Consider the following 20,489-nt stretch of genomic DNA (forward strand, 5'->3'; position numbering starts at 1 on the left):
CATAAGATTCACATATCAGATAAGCTTTCTTCTCAATCATTCACATCACATTCACTTCACCACACATCACATTCATTCATATCATATCTATGCAAGATTAATCTTTGCTTATATCTCACAAATTAATAAATCTCTACTCAATTAGCCTTAATGCTTTCACATACTTGATCAAATATAAAAATGACTTAGGGTAAACATCTAGGACGTTGGCCCATCATGACTTAGTAATTATTTTGTGACCAAAACAATTCCTTAAGTCGTACAACCCAATTCTCTGATATGCTCTATTATGTTATGTGAAATACCTGAATTGGTATCTTGATTGTAACTCATGTTGTACCATTGGTATAGGTCTGCACACTGACATACATCATCACCATGTTTTCATCTATTGATCCTTAATTGTGCATTTCCTAACTCAAGCTCAGTCATTCGTCCATACCTATATGTCTCTTTACTACTAATTTGTCTAACACTTACACAAATTTCTAACTATGATTGCGTAAATGAAATACTGAATACATGTTGCCATAAATGATAATACTTCACACATATGAGTAGCCATATTACCAACAAGATTTATCTAAGAGAACCTATTATGATTTAAAAAGTGAGACAATCTAAAAGTATTACTTATCCTTTGCTTGTATAGATCTAGTTAAGCACAAATTTTTCTTCTTCTTGCAAATAACCAACACACTACACAACTTCACCATGTATTCATGATCTATAAACTTGCAAGTGCATTAGGTTGTTATATATATATATATATATATATATATATATATATATATATATATATATATATATATATATATATATATATAGAGAGAGAGAGAGAGAGAGAGAGAGAGAGAGAGAGTCTTCACTTGTTATTAAAACCAAGATCTTAACCAAAATGTATTACATTAAAATTTCACCTCTGGTCCACCAAAATGCATTACCAAACCCTAATCCACCATTTTCTAATCTTTGTTGACTTTCAATTTCAATTGTACATTGATATGAAAAAGATTGATCAAACCTTTTCACTTTTTCTAACATATATGCATTGCCATAATTGTGTGACACTATAAGGTCGATCCATGTCATATTTTCACATCATCATAACAACTTGATTATGAAATTTTGATTGGAGTTGACCACACCATCACTAGGAGTAGATAAACATAAAATGTTTCAAATATTTTATGAAATACTCACAAAATGATCTTCAATCCATATAAATTATGTCTTTAGGTACTGTTGTGGCCTCACAATGCATGCCTCATTTTGAGTCACAAAATGTGAACACCCTAGTTTTAAAATTCCCTACAAGGCATCTAGTCTAAAGCCTCAACCATTTTGAACCCTCCTTGGGGTCTAGGTCAAACCTTGCTGATCTAATTTAAGAAATGGGCTAAAACACAATATCTGGTGAGAGTCGAGTACGTGTAATATCAATGTTCAATTTTTGGAAAAACTTGTGAGAACTCAAAAGAGTTGTATGAGAACCAAAATCCATTATATTATTAAAAAATGCAAGAATATATACATTGTTGGAATATCAAGAGTCACCATAGCCATGAACTCAAAAAGTATATGTGGCTATAATAAAAACAACAATATTTAACTAAAACTGTTCAAACTAGGTGTTTATTTACCCCAACTTGTTGGGGTCATAACTTTTGATTTAGAGCTTGAAATTCAAAACCATTTACATTGTTGGAAAGAAGAACTAAAAATATAATTTCTATCCCTAAAATAGTGAGCCTTTGGATTCCTATTTTTAGGGATCGATGAAAGTTTCAACTTGAAATTTTAAGCAGAAGATCTCTTGAAAAGCCAATTAAAAAGGCCTATAAAAGCTTACAAAAAAAAAAGATTTTTTTTCAAACATTTGATCATTTTGGATAATTTGCATCACTTGGTCTTTGACTAGGAAGGATCGGGCAGTTAGAGAGAAGAAAAAACAAGGAATAGATTTCACAATGCTCAAAGATGTGCATAACACGAAGGTGTGCAAGTGTGCATAACACGAAGGTGTGCAAGTGTGCATAACACGAAGGTGTGCAAGTGTGCATAACATGAAGGTGCAACAAATAATGTGTTAGTATGTAGATTATCATAGAATCTTCATTATTAGAAGCAATAGAGTTCTCACCTAAGCTTGTAACTTTCACCTTCAAAGGATTCACATGTAAGTTTTGATTCATGAATTTACATTGAAGATCAAAGATGCAAAGGTTGGACATATGAACCAGAACAAGTTCCTCATCTTATGTAGCAATTAATGAAAAGATTCAACACATGTACTTTAGGAGTTTAGATAGAAGAAGAAGGAGTTCAAGTCTATGCCAAGGTTGAGCTATAAAGAGGGTATAAGTCATCAAAAAGGGCAAAATAAGTACACAACAGTGCTCCTAGATCTCGTCTGAGAAAAACCCAAAAACCATTTTCAGAACAGAGAATTTTGATTTTTTAGTGAATTAGGTACCTTGCACAATTTCCTAAAGGTACGCAGGTGCACATATCTAAAACATCTAGAGGCCCCCTGAGGTTCTGAACATTACAAAACCCATGAATTTCAAGTTCCAGGGAATGCCCAAGAAGTCACACTTCATGATTTCCATAGGAAAGTGAGGGTAAAGTATGTAGCTTTAGACTTATTAGCTCCTCAAGAAATCATCTTTTCTATCCAAAATTTCAAAGGGAAACATCCACACATCATTTTGGTTGAAGGTCAACAAGACCTAGATTATGGAAATTGGAAAATTGTGAAGTTGAAAAAATTCTAACTCCAGAAAATTGTGAAGTTAGAAAAAATTCTAACTCTAAAAAATTGTTAAGTTGAAAAAAATTCTAACTTTGGAAAATTGTGTAGTTAGAAAAAATTCCAACTCTGAAAAATTTGTGAAGCTAAAAAAATTTCTAACTCTAGAAAATTGTGAAGTTGAAAAAAATTTTAACTCTGGAAAATTGTGAAGTTAGAAAACTGGAAAATTGTGAAGTTAGAAAAAATTCTAATTTTGGAAAATTGTGAAGTTAAAAAAATTCTAATTCTTGAAAATTTTGAAGTTAGAAAAAATTCTAACTTTGGAAAATTGTGAAGCTGAAAATTTTTTTAACTCCAGAAAATTGTAAAGTTAGAAAAAATTCTAATTCTGGAAAATTGTGAAGTTAAATTTTTTTTTTAACTCTGGAAAATTGTGAAGTTAGAAAAAATTCAACTCTAGAAAATTGTAAAGTTGGAAAAAAATCTAACTTTGGAAAATTGTGAAATTAGAAAAAATTCTAACTTTGGAAAATTGAGAAGTTAGAAAAAATTCTAACTTTGGATAATTGTGAAGTTGAAAAAGATTCTAACTCTGGAAAATTGTGAAGTTAGAAAAAATTCTATCTCTACAAAATTGTGAAGTTGAAAAAATTCTAACTTTGGAAAATTGACACTTAGAAGAATTTTTGGATTTTTGGGTCTTGTCACCAAGGTGCACAGGTGCACATATGCACTTTTTGAAGGTGCACTTTTCTCAGAGGTGCGCTGACAATTTTTGAAGAAGAATTAGTGCACTGACAGTTAACTACCAGTTACTATTTTAGAGCATTCCATGCACCAAAAACACATTTTGACATTAGTTCAACTCCCTGAAATGCCTACAGAAGGTTGAGCTTCCATTTTTAGAGCTCCTAGAGACTTCTAGATCATCTTGTGGCTTCTATCTTCTTATCTTCTCAATCTTTTATTGTTTTAAGTCATGTAAAGGCTCATGCAACCATTAATTAATATAAACAAGGGTGGACACCTACTTAGCACCATTTATAGTCAGTTTGTATATAATTAGATTTATTTTATTATTGTTCAGCATGTGCTTGCATTTTAAGAGCTCTCACTCTCAACAAAAAAAGAGGAGATTCTTTCTTATTAATACATGGATGTAATATGTACTCTAGGCCATTATTTTGATGCAATAGTATATGCTATTGGTTCTCTCATTCTGAGTGTAGTTATTCTTGTTGGAGTGTGTTATTTTGTGAATGCATGTTCATGAATAATAATGGAGCCAATGGTTTTATTGTGTTGTTATGATTTTTCAACCTTTTAGTTCTAGTGTTTGCCTTGTGTTAACAAATTTTGTAAACATACTGAGTTGGAGAAAATATCACTTATTGTTTCTACATAGCTTCTTGTCTAGCATGAGCACACTTTCTATGGACTTGTGATTCGATGAGAAGTGAAACATCTTTCGATTATTATTGAGTTCCCATCAATGATTGCATAAGTGGAATTAAGGAAGCACTGTTCCTATTTTTATTGGTTTCCTACCCAATCTTTTCGACGATTTAACTTCTAGATGTGTTATTATCGTGGTTTATGTTCACTAGGAATTTCCCTTTCAAGTTATTTTCTTTAATCTCTCATTGCCTTATCTTTATTATTTTCTTTGCTAACAATTAGTTAAAATATGAATTCATTTGATTGCTTCGATAAATTGCATTCATCATAAAATAGAAAATACCTAAAATATATCTCTTTTGTGGTTGCTTTTTTTGAAACAACAAGTAGATCAAACATCTTATCTAAAATTAGTTCAAACTAGAAATGGTCTCCTCATGAACAAACACATTTATCTTCAATTGAGTAGATTTCAGTAGGTTATAAGATCACCCAAAACCTTGGAGTTGATCCTAGATTATCTTTTCAAGAGAGGAGTTTAGAAAGATTCATGTCATTAAGCATCATGCAAAATGACAACTCAACATAAGTGGCTCTAGAAGGAGGGCCTAAAAACCATTCGGTTCAAAAACCCAAAATTTTGTTTAAAATTTCTATAATTTTTAGAAGTTTCAAATTTTTCCAAAGTCTATCACTGTCAAAGGGTGTGTAGGTGCACTTTTTGAAGGTGCAATTTTCTAAAATAAACAGAAGTTTCCAAAAGTCAGTCACTTTCACAAGCCTCACAGTGATAAAGGGATACCGAGAACTACACCAATTCACATTACAAATTCCATCATCATCATCCACTCTACATTCTACTTCACACATTCCCATTATTATGTACCATGTCTTTCCTCAATGCCCAAAGTTCACTTTTGAATCTAACTTGTCCATTACATGACTTGTCCAAAAATCCTAAGAAGTTTTTCCCACTGTTCATCTATGAAGAATCACGAACAACAAAAGATCATCATATTAAAATTTTGAAGGAAATATATAATTGAAACCAAATTCAGCATATGGATGTGGTATGTCACCTTTTCCCTTATACTTTGGGGGAAATTACATTCAATTGGTACCTTAATCTGCCACTACCATCAATAAGGGATTGGAAGTCTTTTGAGAGCAAGTTTCTAGAAAAATTCAAGATCTATATTGATCCAGCTATCCTACATCATCATATCATCTCAATTAAGAGGGATCCCCACAAGAATACTTCCCAATTTAATCATCACTTCTATAGGATGTATCAAATAATGGAGTTTCCTTACACTGTACCACAAGAGGCTACTATCTAGATCTATTTGGGAACAATGGATTCATTAACTTCTATTTTTCTAAGAAGGCTCCCACCCAGAGACATTGATACCATTGAAAAGGTCTTCAAAGAGGTTGTTCTGTTCATGAAGTAGGTAGAGACACATGGTGGAGGAAACTTTGTGTCTTCCTTCATTTTGAATAATATAGTAGCCATACCACCATTTCTTGTAGGACTATCTACTATGCCCAATCAAATGCCCCTATTGAATCTAGTACCTTTACTCCAATAAGTTAGTGCTGCTCCAATGCCAAGAATTACATATTTAGAGTATGCGCCCCAAAAGATTGTATTTTTTTTGGAGAAAAAGACTTCTCCACCTACTAAATTTGAGAACAATATGGATAGTGAGGTTAAGGCCATGAAGGAGACGATGTCTCTTTTATCTAATAAACTTATCAAAATAAAGTTGAGCTCCTTAAGAAACCAAGGCAATTATCCAAGACAACTTTCTGCCCAAAATAATTATTCTCAAAATCAGAGCAGAAATTATGGCCCCTGTGATAACATCAATAATGAGAATAATGGTATTACAAGTATGAGTCCAAGTGAAAATGGATATGGATACAATGATGTTTTAGATCAGCCTCCGCAAATCATGGAGGGACAACCTTTGTAGTTTAGTGCATGGTGTTTGAATCATGTGATAAATCTGTAGGAGGACACAATGATGAAGATGATCAAGAGGAGTTTGTGTTCCCATTCAATGAAGAGAAAGAGCATACACCCTCTGGGATACATGTTTATTGTAGTAATAATATGAGCACATAAAGTTTGAAAAGTAGAAAAGAGTCTCTAATGGATGATGCCTCTTTGTGGTTACATCCCACTCCTCTAGACATGCAGGTCTATAATACTCCAATTCATTATGAGGCTCCAACCAACATTACCTTGATAGTTTAGAAGGAATTACATATAGAGGATGAGGTTTTCAAAGGTTTTATGGATAACATAACAAGAAATTTGAAGTATCTTGGAGAAGATTAGAATCCAAACATCCTTTTTCTTGCTAACTATTGTCACATCCATCAAAGGATTCATTCAAAGTTAGAATGTGCTTGTTGCCAAGATGCAATATCTAATGTGTTAGCATGGACAAATCGGCCTATTGAGATTGTTGAAAGTAATGAAATTGTTTCAAGTTTTGATGTTGCAATAAGTGGGAATATCCCAAGAAATTTTGAAGTTCCAAAACTCCATGGAGTTGCAAAATTTCTCAAAGTTGCAAAAAATGATGGAAATGTAGAATATCCCAAGGTTGGTGAGATTTTTGAATCAGGAAGTCATCAAGAAGAAGATACCAATTCTTCCTATTGTGATATTGCTCACCCATTGAATAATGATAAGATACCTCCCTCAAAACAAGATAGTTCATTAGAAGATATGGATAGAGTGTTTAATTTGATCTCAAGCTTGACTGAGGAAATGTCTATTTGTGGGTGTTGTAGACATATATTAGACCATGCAATGATCGATTCGTGTAGAATCCATCCATTTAGGTTCCATTTAGAGGTAAGTTGTCTGGATTTCTTATTAGCTTGCAAGATCATAGTGGAGGGTAAGTATGATTTTGAACATGCTTCTTTGGAATATGAGATAGAAAACACCTTGATTAATGATATTAATGAATCTTGTAATTCAAAAGGAAGGCTGAAGATTGAGTTTTCTAGTCCCAAGGAGCCTAAAGGTGAAAATTCATGGTTTAAGGCTAATGATGGTTATCATAAGGACCATATAAATAATGTTCTATCTTTTGGGTCTTGTTCTGATAGCCATATTACATCATTGATGCTAGTGTTTCCATGTCCATGTGGAGTTGTGTACCATGAGATAAGATCACTAGAAGGAGAAATTACAATGTATGAGTGTACCCCTATGGTGGGGTACACACTAGATCAGGTGATATCTTCCCATTATCCCTCTCAGTTTGATGATTTTTTGATTTGAATATAATGCTAAAGGTAAGAGAACTTGTTTGTGGATTAATCATGGCATTGGAGAGTTACCACAACTTCTAATTTTGTGTGATTTGTGCATAGAATTTGAGCCAATATTACCCAAAACTTATTTTTTAGAACTATATGGGGTGGTTCATTACTACTACACATAATGAGAAATCTATTGACAACCACCCCACATTCTTATTATTCAAGGTTTTCTATATATATGTCTTTTTGTCTTTTTAGTTTGGTGTTAGTTTTATTTGTGTTGAAATTCTATTTTGTTTGGTTTTTGCATTATTTTGTTTATTTTTATTTTTTAGTCTTTGAGTCAAGGAGTCATCATGTTTTTTCAGGGTTGTGCCCAACATGTGGTCCATCCCAACTAGTCACAATTTTTGGAAGAGGTATTTCTTTGTCAAAACATTAAGATGATTTTTTTTTGTCCCAACTAAAAACAGGTGTTCCTTGTAGTCATAGAGGACTTGCAGTCTTGAAATCATAATTGTAGATTGATAACTCTCAACACTTTGCAAATTAAAATTTTGATTATCTAGGTATTTTTCTTGAATCTAGGTTGAGAGTAGTGAGGGATAATTCAAAACTTACCAGTTCAGACAAAGGGTATCTTCAAAGAACTACTAAGATTACTATTTGATGTGAGAGTTTCCTAAAAGTTCATCAAAAGAGAAACATAAGAATTATCAATTGAAGTATAGATATAAAAACAACACCAATTCCTTGGCCACACAGTCTAAGAAAGAAAAGAAAAAAGAAAAGAAAAGAATCACAAAGGTGTTACATCTAAAGATTCTAGATGATTATAAAATGTAATCAAATATATAGGGATATGCACTCTAAAATGGCTATCCTATTTGATGAAAATGCTCCAAGGATGAATCAAGTGGAAACATGTGAGCTTAGCAAAGCAAGTTAAAGAAGATTACCAAAGACTTAAAAGAAAGAATTGATAACTTGCTAAGAGCCCTCAGAATGGATTCTTTCATCTGGTCAGATAGTGATGCATAAATAGGTTTATGAGCATTCCTTATGAATGTATTGGCCAAGCTAAAGATTTTCTCCAAGTTGTTAGATACTCATAATAGACTACACCTTGATATGTCAAAGGAAATTGATATACTAAACACACACTAAGCCATAAAATTTGAGATTCTAAAGTGTTGACTTCCAAAGGACTTGAAATATTTGAAATCTAGTTGTCACTTGACACATGTTAGAAGAATGCTTACTGATGAAGAAACACCTTTTTCATTTCTTCCCTTTTTTCGGGGCTATTTGTTGTGGCCTCATAATGCACGCCCCATTTTGAGTCACAAAATGGGGACACTCTAGTTCTAAAACTCTTTATGAGGCATCTAGTTTGAAGCCTCAATCATTTTGGACCCTCCTTGGGTCTAGGTCAAACCCTAGTGATCTGATTTAAGAAATTGGGTGAAACACAATATCTGGTGAAAATCAAGTACCTGCGATATCAATGTTCAATTTCTAGAAAAACTTGCAAAAACTCAAAAGAGTTATATGTAAACCAAAAGCCATCATATTATTTGAAAATGTAAGAATATATACAATGATAGAACATCAAGAGTCAATAGCCATGATTTGAAAAGTATATGTGGCTATAATAAAAACAGCAATATTTAACTAAAGTTTTTCAAAACTAGGTGTTTATTTACCCCAACTTGTCGGGGTCATAACTTTTGACCTAGAGATTGGAATTCAAAACTATTTACACCGCTGGAAAGAAGAAATACAAATCTAATTTCAGTCCCTAAAATAACAAGCCTTTGGCTTCCTAATTTTAGAGACCAATGTAAGTTTCAATTTGAAATTTTGAGTAGAAGACCTCTAAAAAAACTAATTAAAAAGGCATAGAAAAGATTTTTAAAAAATATGAAATTTTTCCAAACATTTGATCATTCTGGATAATCTGGATCACGTGGTCTTTGACTAGGAAGGATTGGGTAGTTAGAGAGAAGAAAAATTAAGGAATAGACTTCAGAGTGCATGAAGATGTGCATTACACAAAGGTGCGCAAGTGTACATAACGCATAAATGCACATAACATACAAGTGCATAGATTATCATAGCATCTACATTATCAGTAGCAGCAAAGATTTTACCTAAGCTGGTGATCTTCACCTTCAAAGGAGTAACATGTAAGTTTTGATTCATGAATTTACACTAAAGATCAAAGATATAGAGGTTGGACACATGAACTAGAACATGTTTCTCATCTTATGCAACTATTAATGACAAGATTCAACATATGTACTTTGGGAGTTTAGATAGATGAAGTAGAAGGAGTTCAAGTATATGACAAGGTTGGGCTATAAAGAGGGTATAAGTCATAAAAAAATATAAAAATAAGTACACAAGAGTGCTCCCAAAGCTCATCTGAGAAAAACCCAAAAACCATTTTCAAGACAGAGAACTTTGATTTTTTGGTGAATTGCGCACCTTGCACAATTCCCTAAAGGTGCACATGTACACATATCTAAAACATCTAGAGCCCCCCCGAGGTCCTAGATATTACCAAACCCATGAATTTCAAGTTCCAAGGAATGACCAAGAAGTCACACTTCATGATTTCCATAGGGAAGTGAGGGTAAAGTATGAAGCTTTAGACTTATTAGCTCCTCAAGAAATCACCTCTACTATCCAAAATTTCAAAGGAAACATCTACACATCATTTGGTTGAAGGTCAACAAGACCCAGATGATGGAAACTAGAAAATTGTGAAGTTGAAAAAAATTCCAACTTTGGAAAATTGTGAAGTTAGAAAAAATTTTATCTCTGAAAAATTGTGAAGTTGAAAAAAATTCTAACTCTAGAAAATAGTGAAGTTAGAAAAAATTCTAACTTTGGAAAATTGTGAAGTTAATAAAATTTCGAACACTGGAAAATTGTGAAGTTAAAAAAAATTCTAACTTTGGAAAATCATAAAGTTAGAAAAAATTTGAACTCTGAAAAATTGTGAAGTTAAAAAAAATTCTAACTCTAGAAAATTGTGAAGTTAGAAAAAATTCTAACTCTAGAAAATTGTGAAGTAAGAAAAAATTCTAAATTTCAAAAATTGTGAATTTAAAAAAAAATCTAGTTTTGGAAAATTGTGAAGTTAGAAAAAATTCTAACTCTCGAAAATTGTGAAGTTGCAAAAAAATTCAGTTTGGAAAATTGTGAAGTTGAAAAAATTTCTAACCCTGGAAAATTGTGAAGTTGAAAAATTCTAACTCTAGAAAATTGACACTTAGAAGAACTTTTTTATCTTGTCACCAAGGTGTGCAGGTGCATAGGTGCAGATGTGTGTTGTTTGAAGGTGCACTTTTCCAAGGTGTTCTTTTCTTAGAGGTGCGTTGATAGTTAACTACTAGTTGCTATTTCAGAGCATTCCACGCACCAAAAACACATTTTGATGGAAGTTCAACTCTTAGAAATGCCTAGAGAAGGCCAAGCTTCCAATTTTAGAGCTCCCAGAGACTCCTAGATCATCTCATGGATTCTATCTTCTTAGCTTCTCTTTTTTTTTTTTTTTAAAGTCATGTAAAGATTCATGCACCTAGTAATTAATATAAACAAGGGGGAGACCTACTTAGCACCATTTAGAGAGCCAATTTGTATATAATTAGATTTTTTTTATTATGTTTTAGCATGTGTTTTTATTTTAAGAGCTCTCACTTTCAACACAAAAAGAGGAGATGATTTCTTATAAATACATGGATGTAATATGTACTCCAGGACATTATTTTGATACAATAATATATGCTATTGGTACTCTCATTTTGAGTGTATTTATTATTGCCAAAGTGTGTTATTTTTTTGAATTCATATTCATGAATAATAATGGAGCCAATGGTTTTATTGTGTTGTTATGATTTTGCAACCTTTTAGTTCTAGTGTTTGTCTCATGTCAACAAATTTTGCTGACGTATCGAGTTGGAGAAAATATCACCTATTATTTTTGCATAGCTTCTTGTTTAGCATGAGCACACTTTCCATGGCCTTGTGATCTGATGAGAAGTGAAACATCTTTCAGTTACTATTGAGTTCCCATCGATGATTGCATCAGTGGAATTAAGGAAGTGTTGCTTCTATTTTCATTAGTTTCCTACTTGATCTTTTCGACAATTTAACTCGTAGATGTGTTGTTACCATAGTTTATGTTAGTTGGGAATTTCCCTCTCAAGTTATTTGATTCAATCTCTCATTCCCTTATCTTTTTTATTTGCTTTCCTAAAAATTGGTCAAAATAGGGATTCATATAGTTGCACCGATAAACTGCATTCATCATAAAACAAAAAATATAAAAAATATATCTATTTTGTGGTTTCTTTTTTTGAAACAACAAGAAGATCAAACATCTTATCCAAAATTGGTTCGAGACAACAAAGGCCTCCTCATGAACAAACACATTTATCTTCAACTAAGCGGATTCTAGTAGGTTGCAAGATCATCTAGAACATTGGAGTTGATCTTAGATTAGCTTTTCAAGTGAGGAGTTCAAAAGGATTCCTACCTCAACAGGTACACTAATCATTATTAAATTGAAACATCAGTGATATGACCTAGTCACGATGATATATCTTGAATAAAAATATTTAACTCTACATGTAAAGCCCATAGCTTATTTTTTTCTTCTTCAAAATCCTCAACTATATAATATTCTGGCCTTTGAGGTGTGTCTGGTAGTTCTACAAGGTGGGTGTATTTAAAAGGTTCCACTAGAGGATGGGGGTATGTTATTCTTGGCCTTGTGGACTTCCCCATTACCTTTTTTTCAAGTTCAATTCTCCTTTTTACCTCCCTATTAGAGGCCTCAAGCAATGTTTCATATTTACCCTGTAACTCAGACATGGCCTATTCCTCCTTCTTTGCAGTATCCAAAAGAAACTTGGAAGATTCCACATTTCAAGATACTGCCTACACATGTGAGGTATCAACAACTCTCCTCACAATTAAGCTTCCCATCAAGCCATAGTCATCTGACTGTGATGATGTGGGTCTAGATCCTCTTCTTAGTGACCAACTGACCAATGCAGTTTGATCTTCAATGAATGCAGTGCCTTGAAAGTTCTCTTTATTCTAGTCATGAAAAGTCAATTTATTTGAAATAGAACTAAAAACTAAAGCATCAACAATATCCCAATTTGGCAACAATAAAATGTTAGATTCGTTGACCATTTGCCTCCCTTCCTCAGGGCTTATATTCTGCAATTCTTTTATCATTTCTTCTTTAGTTTGGTTCTGAATGGAAGTTTCATCCATTTTTGGATGCTTTGTTTTCATCTTTTTATATTTCTCCTCAAAAATGTTCATGTTTTCCCTCCATGCAAACTACTGAAAAGGCCTAGATTTAACAAAACTGTCATCAGTCAAAAATTTATGACTTGCCTGCTCTAACATAGGGTCTAATTCCCTGCCACTATAATCTGCTACAGTTAGATCCAAACTTGGGAGGGAAGGTTCTGGAGGGATACCCTCATCTAATTCTGCTTGAGTAATAAAAATACCTCCCTGTAATCCCATCTGTTTGATCTGTTCACCAGTGAGATGTTCTCCAATCCTCAAAGGGGACTGAGTGGGCGAATATTCCTCAACTTGAGGCCTTTCTTCTGTTATTACCTTCTGCCTCTTAGGACTAGGCTCATCAGGTCTCTCGTCTTGGGCTATACTAGTGGATCCTTTTATTTGTTTCCCCTTATCTATAGGAACCATTTTATTCTGAATCATACTATACCCAGGCCTCTTTTGTACAATTATTTTACTAGCTCCCACATTTGGGGTGAAAGCCAATCTCCTTATGACCTCTCTGGCCTTATCAGGATAGGAATCAATAAAAATTTGTTTCTTTTCATTCATAACTTCCATTATTTCAGGGAAGGTATTCATGAGTTTACTTATTTTGTCAACCTCTATAACAACATTATCTAAAGGATCATATTTATTATCAAAACAATGAATGAATTCTAAGACCCGAGAATAAACTCTCCACTTTTCCTTTTTAGTTTCCTGCTCTTGCAATGAGAATTCATTCCTTATAATATCCTCTGGATAATAAGAATTGTGCTTTACCGGTCCCAACTTGATTCTATGCCTCAACATCTAATTGAAAAATCCCTCAGAATCACAGAAACGGGGATGAGAAACAACCATCATATACTACTCCAAAATTTTATGCAAAAAGAGCCATCCCCCTTTTGTAATCACAAACTGATGGGCCATTGTGCAGGTAGGGAAAATTGACCCTAATTGCCTTTTCAACAAAAAAATTTCTTCAACTCCCCCTAACTGCCACAAAACTTCAGCCACTCCTACCTTCAAAGGTACTTGGTAAGGCAAAACATGAGGACTCCCTTTAAAACCATATATTCTGAAAATAGTAGAAACGGAGTAAGGGATGATAGCTCCCCAATTATGTGAAACTTTCAAGTCATGGGTGTTATCCATAGGCCTAATGAGACTCATTAGTGCTTTAAGGATTCTGGGATTGTCACTCAATATAAGGCACCTCATCTTAGAAGCAAAATATCTATCAAAATGACAAAACTAGCATTACTTGCATCCTAGGTCATATCTGCACTCCACAACTGGACTGGCAGTATTTCCCCATTCTCCTCTCTGTTTAGTTCCATCTCATTACCAAAATATGTCACTCTTTTGAACAAAAACATATGCATTAATAGAGAGTAGTGACCAAAAAAAATTTCCACCTTGCCCTTCGCAATCCCAACTAAACCAATTTGAATTTCTTCAGCCAAAAAGGAAGCAAAATAAAAAATAACATCTACACTGAAGGAAGCAATTTGAACCATCATGTACATGAAACCAATGGGCATAAGTTCTTACTCATCTTCATCAAAAACTTGGCATAAGGTCTGGTATATCTCTACAGCTTGGGAAGTAAAAAGATTCTTCTTAAAAGGCTCTCTAGAGGCTGCAATAATTACTGGCAAAGTTCCTATTGTACCATTATGTGCCCTCAGTGCACCTCCATTGATTACATCCTTCTTTGCTTTATATTCATTCTCTAATTCTAGTAGATTAATTTGCACATGGTAATCTGATAATGGTTCTAGGTGAAAAACCTCTCTAATTTCTTCAGGAGTAATCGAGACCAGAGGCACACCATCCTTTATTCTTACAACCCTAATGGCTTAGTCATAATTCTTAGCAATGGCTTCAAGCAAATCATAATCCATGAAAACACTTGGGAATACTAACTTTCCCAAATCAAAATTCCAGACATTAGCATGCGGGGCAAAAAATTTTCTTTCTAAAAACCACTTTTTAAATAGGATAAGACCAGTTTGAGTAGTTGTTGCATCCCTTACCCAATTCTCCTTGTCATACAGGCCATCCACAATTTTAAGCCTAGGGTTTAAGGAAATCAAATTTTTAACTTGTGCAGGCTCTACAGTAGACTCTAGGAGTAATTCTAATAAATCATCATGAACATTCCTATCCATATAGTTAATTTGCCTAGAAAATGGCTTCTTAGGAGGCATTTTGACAGTATTGAGAGAACTAGAATGCCACAGAGGTTATAGTATGAGTACTTACTTGACTTGCTGAACCTGTTCTTCTCTGAACCTCTATAATTGATCTCGAACAACTGAGGAATAGTTTTCATGTTCTTACCAGGCTTAACACGACAAAATCAATAAGCTCTTGTGCTCAGAAAATCTGCAATCTTTGTTCGCATGGGATTGGAATTAATGAAAATCTCCTATATTATACTTTATTTTTTCCACACATGAAGATGTCATTTATCATAAATGCGCAGGATAGAAAAACAGAGTGGCGTCGCATTTTCTTTTTTAAACTTGCACCGTTGATCCATGAAAAATCCTACGACTTGGGAATGACAACTAGGCTGACTCAACTTTCTTCTTAACACATTACTAGTCAAACTAATGAAATACCTCCATCTGTACCTTTCCTTCAAGGCTGGCGCTTCAAACTGGGCCCACGGATGACCACAAACATGTATCATCAATTCGCTAACTCGTTATACATAACTCTCGAGCACCTTTCCACAGCAAGCGAGCGATAAAAACTGATCCTACTTTAATCGTGTGGCAGATAATTGAAACAACCTTTAAGAACGCAATGGTGGGTCCCTTGCTCATTGACTCGCTATACTTATTTATTGCATATCTCCTCATAGCGAGTTAATGAGCATCGTTAATCTAGATTTGATCTTGCGGTCAACAATTTACTGCAACAGTGGTGGGCCACCACTCGCCAACTCACTATACATACTTCCAAGCACTTCTTCATTGCAAGCTAATGATGGATTTTGATCCTGGCTTGATCTCATCATCAGAAATCTTTGTACTTTATACACGGGAAGTGGGTCCATGATATCGTTGTCACTGAGCTGGTTCAACATGCTTGCACATATATATATATTTAAATCTCTTGATGCCAAGAATCGGAGAAGTTGTCGTTACGTTAGTGGTGGAGGCGTCTTTTCGCCTTCGGTCACATGGATAATGCACTTGGTTCTTCCTTTGGGAACAACAGCACAAGCTCCTCCTTGAATGCCACTCTCACAGGTAATGAATTCGCACCCAATATTTTCAATGCTGGTGCCTCCACACTCAACATAAAAGTTTGTTTTCCATCGATTTTGGGGTTTGAACTCACATATGCATGCTATTTATTTCAACAAATGCCCCTCCACTAGAGATGCCAAGGACACCCTCGGAATGGTCGAATTTATATTTCCATCAAATTAGAGATGTAATGGTTTTGTTCATTAAAGTTTCAATTATGATATTAAAAAATAGATTGTTTAATCCGGATATAGCTTTAGGAATAATATATAGCAATGAGGTTGATTCAAACTTTTAAACCAAGATTTTAAAGTGTTTAAAGGTCAAAAGTGGAGTGCTCATTACATACTTCTAAGTAGGAAACTATTATAGAGGCAATGGTCTTTAAACAATGATTAATCCATCTGCAATCAACTAATAGCAAATTAGATTTTTAGTCCCTGCCTATATATAAGCAAGGAACTAATGTTTTCAGTTGCACAATACTAATTAATTTATGTCATAACGAATATTACAGTTTTAAAGTTTTAAGTTCTTTTATTTTTAAAACCTATTTCTAACTATTTTTCTCTTTTTCCTATTCGCCACTTCCCATTTAGCTGGGTTTAATCATTTTTTTCTATGAAAAAATTACAAAATTAAAACAATAAAATAAGACTGCTTTTCCTCGAGTTCTTTGGAAACTTCTTGATTGTCAACTCTCCACCTCTCCACTTATCTATAAGTTCTTCCCAATGAAAGCGATGGGACAAACACGTGTCTCTGATGTATTCCTAGAATTATTGCTAGCTTAAAAGGTTGTTCTATTCTACATCACGCACAATTGGATTCCCTTTGTCCAATTCAACTAAAAACTCTTGCAAGAGCTCACACAAAAAATTGCAAATTTTCAGACAAATTAAATTCAACTCATCTCATGTTCATGCGGCCATTTGGTCTTCTCCCCAAAGCCAAATAGATACCACAAATTAAAATTGCTTTCCCTTCAGAAATGGTGTTCTCCATCAGCTAAGCTCCCACACTTCATTACTCCCCAATCTGCCTTCATAATCGCCAGCTGTAAACATGATCTACAACCTCCAATAGTAATCTTGACAGAGGAGGGGATCTGGCAGGGTTCATAGATGCGCTATCAATAAATGATTTGAATTGAAGTTGTGGGTGGGGGTGGCTCCCTCTAAATTCTTACTTCTTATTCAAGATCAGTTGTCACATGCACTACACTCGGCACTCAGAAGAGCGAGAATCGATCTAGGTGGCTTTTTGATAGTGAACCGCCTTCATACCAGATGCCAGGAAACTTGGAAACCCCTAATCGATGCACTAACTCCATAGAAGAAAGCTTTGAATAGACCAAAAATTATAATTTTCATTTTTGTAGGTGGAAATTTAGTATTTTACCTTTAATTCCCCATTAATTGGATGAAAGCTATAAAACTTATTTTCATAGGGAGGATAAATGATAGAGAGCTTATGTATAGACGATAAGAAATCTATAAAAATTAGTAAGAAAATCTCGCTTATAGAAATAAGTTGTGGCTGCCTACTTAAATATAAGATTTTAATCTATACAATCAAATATCGTTCCATGTCAATACTAAATAAAATTGAAATCTCAAAAAGATCCTTTAAAATAAGCAAATAATTATGTATTTAAAATCATAAACTAAGCTAATAATTATGTATTTAAAATCATATTTGGTTAATATATACTAATATAACATGTCATTACTTTTTTTAAACAAATTTCATTATAAATATTTAAAATTAAATTTATTCTAATCCATTTCTATTAATTTGTACAATAAAAATAATAATTTAAGATTCTAAGATTTGGAAAGATTAATTTTTAAAATTCGCTCTTGATGCCCCTAAGTCCTTGTCCTAAACTTAAGAGATACACTTATTGTTCCATTAGCTTTAGAGATTTAACTCCATAACTCTATTTGTTGTAGGAGAGAGGACATTATAAATTTATTTAAATTAAATGAAAAATATTGTCCTTACTTTTCACTAAAATAAATTATACTATTAACAATTCAAAATATCCCCACAAATAGCGTTGATTGCATGTATGAGGAATAACACAACATGGATGACCATAACAAAGGGCATAGTTTTGACCAAAGCAAAAATGTTGATACAATATTTCTATTATAATCCATGGTGAAATACATTATCAAGTGTTTTTTGTTTAAACAATAAGAAGGGGCTATAGCTCTACAAAGAAATAAAGAATGAAATTTTCACAAAAGCATTTTTTTTAAGGAAAAATAATAATTAAAATGTACTAAAAGAAAGAAATATGAGAGAAAATCAGAAGAATGAACTAAAAAATTATGTTCAAAATAGACAACATAACAAACAAAAGAAACAAGTGCCACATAGTGGCTTAGTACTTGTCTTTAGTTTTTATACAGATATAGTTTTAATTTAATAAATTTGTTATAATTTATAAAATATTTTAATTAATAAAAATATTATATATTTATAGTTTCTATAATGATATTAATTATAATTTATATATGTTTTATTGCATATATATCATGTGATACTAATATATTATAAATAAATCATAATATTTTTTAAACAATTATATAATATAAGAAATATCGTTGTTTTAGTATTTTTAATTAAATGATAAAAATTATACTATGAAAAAATGCAATATTAAAATATAAAATCTTAAACCAACCCACTTACATTCAAAAAAATATTAAAGATGAATCATAATCACCTTAATAAAAATCTACAATCCATCAAATCCGACCATATAAGAGCTAAATGAATTCATCCAATCAAATCTTACAAATATATTTTCTGAAAATTGTAAAGTTAAAAATCTTGCATCTATGCTTATGCAACATATTAGTTTGATAACAAAAGTTAAAATCAATTAATTTTGAGTGTAGAAACCCAAAAATTTAATCACTAATTAAAGCATAAAATTCAAAATACGTTGCAATAGTGCTTAGCCTACCGACAAGTACTAATAAGGAGAAGTCCATTTTAAGACTAAAATAAATAAATATATAAAATAATTATAAAAGAACAAAAGGAAAACAAGAAAACTAAACTAGAGTCCTTGTCTTTTCTTAAAAATAGATTTGTTCTATAGTTAAACATGAGCAAATGCTTATAATTATGGAATTTAGTTTAATATTATACAAGTATTTTTAAATTGTACTATAAAACTAGAATTACCAAAAAAAAGTTGCTAGTGTGAAGTGATTTTCTTCCCAGTTCATTGTTATGGTTTGACTTTATTATTGCTTAAATTAATCAATCAAATATTTGATTTCTTCTTCTTTATCTCAATAGGCAAGGACTCTTGCTCCCGCAGAGCTCTTATTTTTAATAGTTTCTATGTAAACACTATGTTACATCATAAAGGTACAAAAAGTTAAAGTTCATAACATTTGAAAAATGTTTATCAATGATTTGATTGAGCAAGTCATTAGAAAAAATATATATGCAAATTCCAAAGCATAAGACTGCACATTTTGCATGTGCTATTGCAAGAGTTGGTGCATTGATAGTTTGAATTGTTAGAGAGGAAAAAAGAATGCTAAGACAAGAGAATTGTCTCTGGCAATGCGGGCATTTACATACCATTTCAAAAAGACCACCATATTATGAGGCAATTATGCAATTGCATAAGCCTCTGCATACAACTTTTGGGAAACAATATGTAGGCTATCAAAAAAATTGTATTGCTAAGGAAACTGTAGTCAGCGTACACATGGTCATATTGAGAAATGACAATGTTGGTGGGTTGGCTTTAATTCTATCATTTTTTGGCCCTTTCAATTTAGATAATCTCTGGTCACATTTACTTTTATGGGCATATATACTAGGAGTACATTATTAAAGTTCTTATTTTAATCTTGCATTCACTAAAGTCCAAGAGGGCACACTTCTTTGAGCCATATGGATAAATTGTCCACATGCCTTGTGTGTTTTTTCACATTATGCATGCATTAAATAGGATATACTTTTTCTTGGAGGTATTCAAGAAGGTGGAAATAGTTTCTAGTATCTTATATATATAGTTTTCTTACCTCATCTTTTCTCTCAAAAATGCATAGTCATTAGGGATTTGTAGTTATAATGTTTATCTTTCCAATTTTCTATTTGGTTTTCTTGTTTTGAGGCCTCTAGTTTTTGTCGAGTTCAAATATTTCCTTACTCGTCTGTAAGTGGATGTTTCTACAACTTCATAGATGTGGAACACATGAATGTTCCTTATATTGTAATGATGTGAAATAAGGCACAAGATATATGATTTCTTTAATATAGTGAACCCTATATTCATGATTTTGTACTCTGGTCAATTTTATCTTCTTCTCATGAAGTATGATGGATAATAAAATATTTATTTGCTATAAATTACAATGCATGAGGCCATTGAATGTTTGTTAGGGTTTAAGATTGTTGATTTAAACTAAATGCTTAATATT

This window comes from Cupressus sempervirens, chromosome 6 (assembly GCF_028749045.1).
Source record: "Cupressus sempervirens isolate cs-2001-9-10 chromosome 6, ASM2874904v1, whole genome shotgun sequence".
Lineage (NCBI taxonomy): Eukaryota > Viridiplantae > Streptophyta > Pinopsida > Cupressales > Cupressaceae > Cupressus > Cupressus sempervirens.